Genomic DNA, 5,459 nt, shown 5'->3' with positions numbered 1-5,459 from the left:
GCCAGGAATGGATCGAACTCATTGAAAAACACGCTAGAAGTTTCAGATCCTAAATAATAGACATTTTTGGCACATTTTAAGCGTTTTTGAGCCTTTACGCTCTTCAACCGACGATTTCTTGCTTATTATTGACCCAAACACTTTATAAATGCACGTTTCTGGCCTTCTTACGTCGAAAGAAATCGATTGAACTCAAAAAACACGCATGTACAATTTTGATTTTTGACCCAATTTTTTTTAAGGGTGGAGGTCGATTTTTGGAAAAATTAGAATTTTTTCAAAATGTCTCAAATTTTACGTCAGCTTCAGCTCACGGACGCCAGGAATGCATCGAACTCATTGAAAAACACGCTAGAAGTTTCAGATCCAAAATAATAGACATTTTGGGCACATTTTAAGCGTTTTTTATCGTTCACGATCGCTTGGACTCGCAGGCCACGTTCAGCATCGTATCGCCGGTGTGCACGTACCTTAACAGGTTCGAAACCGGTTCTGTGGGTGCTTGCAATTGACTAAAAAGCGTGTAATTTTCCATTTGTGTTTGAAAATCGCACAACAATTTCTATCAAAAATTCTTCTCCTGCTTTGGATCCCTAATGAACATTTTGCTCAGTAACCCAGACGGTTGGTCGGTTATAATGGCATTTAAATTATTACTGCGAATGCCAAAATTAGTCTAGTAGACGTTTCTTCATGCAGGAAATTAAGGTCAAAACGATATAAAAAACTGGACCAAAGCGTGAAAAGTTGCACATATCGAAAATTCCCAAGAAAGCTACAATGAAACCGTTTTATTAGCATCGAAGAATTAGTATTCTAGGTAACTAGCAGCCAATGTCGAGGATATACAAAATAGTGGCCACTATTAACTGTACAAAGGTGCCATTGTGAATCTTAAGTCTTCGGCTGTGAATAATTTGATCGTTTTAGAGAGTTCTTAACAGGAATGGGCGCTCGAATGGAGCTAAATGCTTTTTCCGGTTTTTTGACCGCAGAAACACTAAGAACACTTCCGCAGCATTGATTTAACTACGAAAAAAACCGAATAATCTTCACAAAAAAGTCATCAGTGACTCCTAAAATAGACATTAATTGATGGCATGCAGGTGAATCACTCATGTATTTCTTCGAAACCCAACAATGGTGGGAACTCCTGCCGTTTGGAATACCTTTAGGGTACGCTGCACTTTTGTCTTATCCATGGTGTTTAGGTCGGGTCAGACAGGATGTTGTTCTTTGACTATTCAACTTATAGAGAGCGAACGAGAAGGAACGAAAAACCCAAAAAATCAATGCAGAATCTGACTATTAAAAAACTCAGATTCCTGCATGCAAACTAGGAAGGTGAAACTCCCCTGAAAAGTTTCACTTTATTCGCAATTCGATTCTTTAGATATCACGCCAATTTTTACAGTCAACCAGAAATTTCACAGCCAATTGAGTTTTGCTGTATATTTACCACATTTCAACAAAGAGGTCGATTCGACCTGAATATTGCTTGCGGTTTGGATATGACAAACACATTGCGAAAACGCCGCTTTTCTTTACATCGAATTATTTACTATTATTAAGGACGACTTTGGTAGGTCGCCATTCATGCAAGCATTTTCTTCGTAACAATCATTTATTTCAAGCATTCTTGGAATTAGTGGTTGAACAAATGGTATAGCGGGTTATTGTAGAACCAGAAGAAAAACGCCTGGAGTCAAAGTGAAAATTTGCAGGCTTCTGGGCTTTTGCCAGCACATCGGAGCACCTTTAAGCTATAAACCGGCAAAGTTTCAAGGAAATCCGACACCCCATTGGTTTTCCGAATGTGGAAATGTGGATCTCAACAGAGCGTGTTGCTAAACATCGCAAAATCAAGCGAAAAAAATTCTGGAGTCCATTCCAAAGCCCGCAAAGTCTTGCAATTTTTGAGTGCAGAGTTTCTAAGCTCTAAATCGGCAAAATTTAGTGGGGAAATCGGCACTAGTTGATGTTTTGAGGCTCTGAAACATCGATCTCGAAAAACCGTGTTACATAAAATTGCAGCGTCAAAAGAAAAAAATTCTGGACTCAACCCTAAACCGGACAGACTTGGGCAACTCTGACATAGGAGCATAGAAGGACGTTCAGGCAATAAATCGCCAAGATTTTACAGACCTCCAAGTTCTGGACAAGTTTTCGGAGGCCCTACAGCTTTTCCCAATTAAACCATTTTTCTTAGTTTATGTATAATTTTTCAGTTTTCCTAAGAAACACATCGGAATTAGAGCTTCAGAACTAGTCGCCTATGTGCTCGTTGATCTCGCTCAGAGCCCACTCCGCTCTGCCAGCCACTCCAAGCCCTCTTGACCGAAACCTCTAAACTGATGATACCAATAGAGTCACTGTACGAACTTCTGACACTTCCCCATATGACCTTCCATACTGGTTCCCTGCAGACCACCAAAACATTCCTGCGGCCCGAACTAACTTTCTCCGCCTTAAGACGTGTCGCCTACCTGTTTGGTCGGCTAAATCCACATGGAAAAGTATCCAGAAAATATGGCAATTGTCACGGGTAGTACTTAAACGTTGACACTACAGCATTTTTCGACCGATTTTTGCAAGAAACTGTTAAGAATCCTTCTTACTTAACGACACCTAAGGCTGCGTTCGACTACGGTCGGCCGCCCGAGTCCGAGAGGTGAGGTAAAGGTGCGTCCCGTTAGGTTGGTATGTTGGACAAGGCTTGTCTACACCAAAAACCTACCAAGTCTTCAGGTATACCATCAACCAAGCCCCAGAGAACGGGGCGTTCGATTTAACAAACTTGCGCTTTTGCAATTTTTTGGGCGATTTTGTTACAGTTTGATACTTGAGAAACGTCGTTAATATCTCTGCTGAGGCAAACCGCTGGTGCAAAGAGCGGGGTTTAAGAAGCAAATCGTAAACAAATCGCGTTGGTTGCCATGGAAACCTGTGCAACAATCCTCCTGAAACTGGACGAGGACCGCGCACACCACGGTTCCACTTTCAACTAAACCTAAGAAAATTCGAATGTTTTACCGATTTTCCGATCGTGATTTTTTAATTGCTGTTACTTTCACATCTCAGCTTAGATCACATCGGGCTAAGTTCTATACCAAACTACGCACAAAACCTTCTGCAGCTCACAGCTAAACCTGCCGATTTTGTGCAGTTTGCCCAAGATATCGCCATCTAGCCTTTTACAGTGATGGTTTTTCAGCGAATATCAGCAGCAAACATCCAAAAGCATCGGCTCGCTTCAACAACAACAACAAGAACCATCGAATGGTACCCAAATCGAAGACCTCCCGGTAATACGTGTCAATTTTATATGGGTACCCTCAGCTGTGGTTATAGCGAACCTGCACCAAACCACCAACCATTTGCTCCGATGCTTGCAAAGTTTGCCTGCATTAAATGCGCTTTTCGTAAATAAAGTTTTATTGTAGAAGGGAATTGTACAAAAAAATATGCCTGAATTAATCGGGAAAAGAGCCAGTTGTAATGTTTCGCACCACAAGAAAAACAGTGGAAATCGGCACGTAAACCCCTTGGATTTTCAGCTGAAACCCGGCGTTCCAAACTTTAAATAAAAGCACCAAAAGAGCCAGCAGAAAAGTGAACAGAATCCAGAGACATCGTTTGCAGGCCAACTTTTTGGCTTTCGCCAGGGCTTTTCGGATCTTCTGTCCTTTGGAGGCCTGACAACGTTTCGCTTGCTGATCGTGGTTATCATCAGCGATGAACAACTGAAGCACTCCAGCACTCAGGGCGCATATCTGAAAAACGCCCTTTTTTAAGAAATAGGAAAACAATGGCTTCAACTAACAGTTTATTTAGTTTGTGCTTAAATCTCGAGAGGAATTACGGTTTTGATAATGTCCCAAACCGAGACAGTAATATGGGTTTCCTCATCAAGCGGTAGCAGGAGTTTCTGGGTTTCAGTCGCTCGTTTGATCGCGTAAAGACACGCGAAAAACAATGCAAAGAACAGTAGTAGAAAAATGCGTTTAATAGCAAAATGGATGAGGGCTTTGACGACTAAGTTTAGCAGTTTTTTGTCTTTTTTTGGACCTTGAAAAAACTCCTCAGGCTGTGGAACTAAAGGGCGTCCAGCAGTTTCTTGCGTTTTATCCAGCATACCGAAAATCAGCGCGGTTCCCTAAAAATTCAGGTTTGGGTTTGCTTAATTAAACTGTTTCAAAGGCATCGGGGGACGAAAAATCTGCTAAAGAGCGTTTGTACTTACTTGACCAAAAATCAAATATTTGGCGCAAGAAAAACCATGCAAAATAAAGGATGTTGCAACATTAATTGAGTACAGCTTATGGCACAAGATTTTTTCACTCAAACCACTGCTTGGTACAGTTTCTTCGAACGTCCAGCACTCATTTTTTGAGTTTTGACAACAGCAACTATTATTAGAGCCAGAATCTTCCTTAGTTGGTGTCTAAAGATCATACAACCAAATTTTAATGATTATAAAAAAATGTATTGTTTACCCTTACCAGAGAACAGTGTGTTTCAAATATTTTCATGGAAATTTCCCATTTATCCATCGCGCTGTTTTTAATGGCTTTCATTTGAGCGACTGTGTTAAACCATAAAGCCAATTCGCTGATAATTATAATAAATAGCAGCAAATTTTCCTGCAAAATTTTATTGCAATGGCCAAAAGGCTTTGAGTAGAAAGTGCAGGCAATTTTACCAGTTTGAGTAGGACCTTGTGATTTTTTAACGTTCCATAGAAGCTCAAAGGGCAGAAGAGCAGGAGGTTGAAGGCACCAAATACCACTAAGGCCAGCCCCAATTTTTTTATTGGAGGTTCATACCAATGTAACATTAGGTAGACTTTTGGGCTAGTTTTTGTCAGTATTAAGGCCCCGAATATGAGCATGGCAAGGGCGCAGAGCTAAAACTCAAGGTGGTAAAAATTGCGTTATTTTGGCGAAATGTTTGCTCGGGTACCCCAAAAATCACTAGGAAGCTTAAAAGGTAGTAGCGGCAAGTTTTTCTCCAAATGTTCACAGTTTTCTTGAGCACATTTCGGCTTTTTTCAGAAAATGACAACGAAGAAGCTTCGTTGTGCTCATTTGGACCAGCTTTTCTTATTAGCTCATTTCTCTGATTTATTAGATTTTTCCATCTTGGCACCATCGGCTGTCTTTCGTATGTATCTTTAAATATCGGGTAATTTGCGTAATTGTTAAGAGAATGGGAACGTTTTGCGGTTTTTATACCTTGTACATCTTCACAGTGAGCTGAAGATGCCATTTTACAAGCAGGATCTTCAGGGACCTTTTTCTTCTGAGTAGCGCGACTTAAAAATATTTCAGGAACTTTCTTCACTTTAACATGGTAGAATCATCGAACTTGCTGTTCAAAAAATATACCGTGACTGCGATTTATTGGTTCAAAATGTGCAACTTTCAACATCAATTATTGTTACTTCCGCGGGAAGTTGC

The 5,459-nt window shown here is 40.6% G+C and overlaps 1 protein-coding gene across 1 annotated transcript in view; it reads right to left on the bottom strand.

Moving 5' to 3' along the window:
* Positions 1 to 3,100, bottom strand: part of LOC109545328 (unconventional myosin-XV) — a gene marked incomplete in the record, with an annotated part of 35,038 nt that extends 31,938 nt beyond the window's left edge. Inside the window, 1 exon segment of the mRNA XM_048663904.1 lies at positions 2,487 to 3,100.
* Positions 3,101 to 5,459: the final 2,359 nt, after the last annotated feature.

The sequence above is a fragment of the Dendroctonus ponderosae genome, unplaced genomic scaffold (genome assembly GCF_020466585.1).
Source record: "Dendroctonus ponderosae isolate FM_Combo_2020 unplaced genomic scaffold, Dpon_F_20191213v2 Dpon_F_20191213_2, whole genome shotgun sequence".
NCBI lineage: Eukaryota > Metazoa > Arthropoda > Insecta > Coleoptera > Curculionidae > Dendroctonus > Dendroctonus ponderosae.
This window is presented reverse-complemented; position numbering and strand designations above follow the sequence as displayed.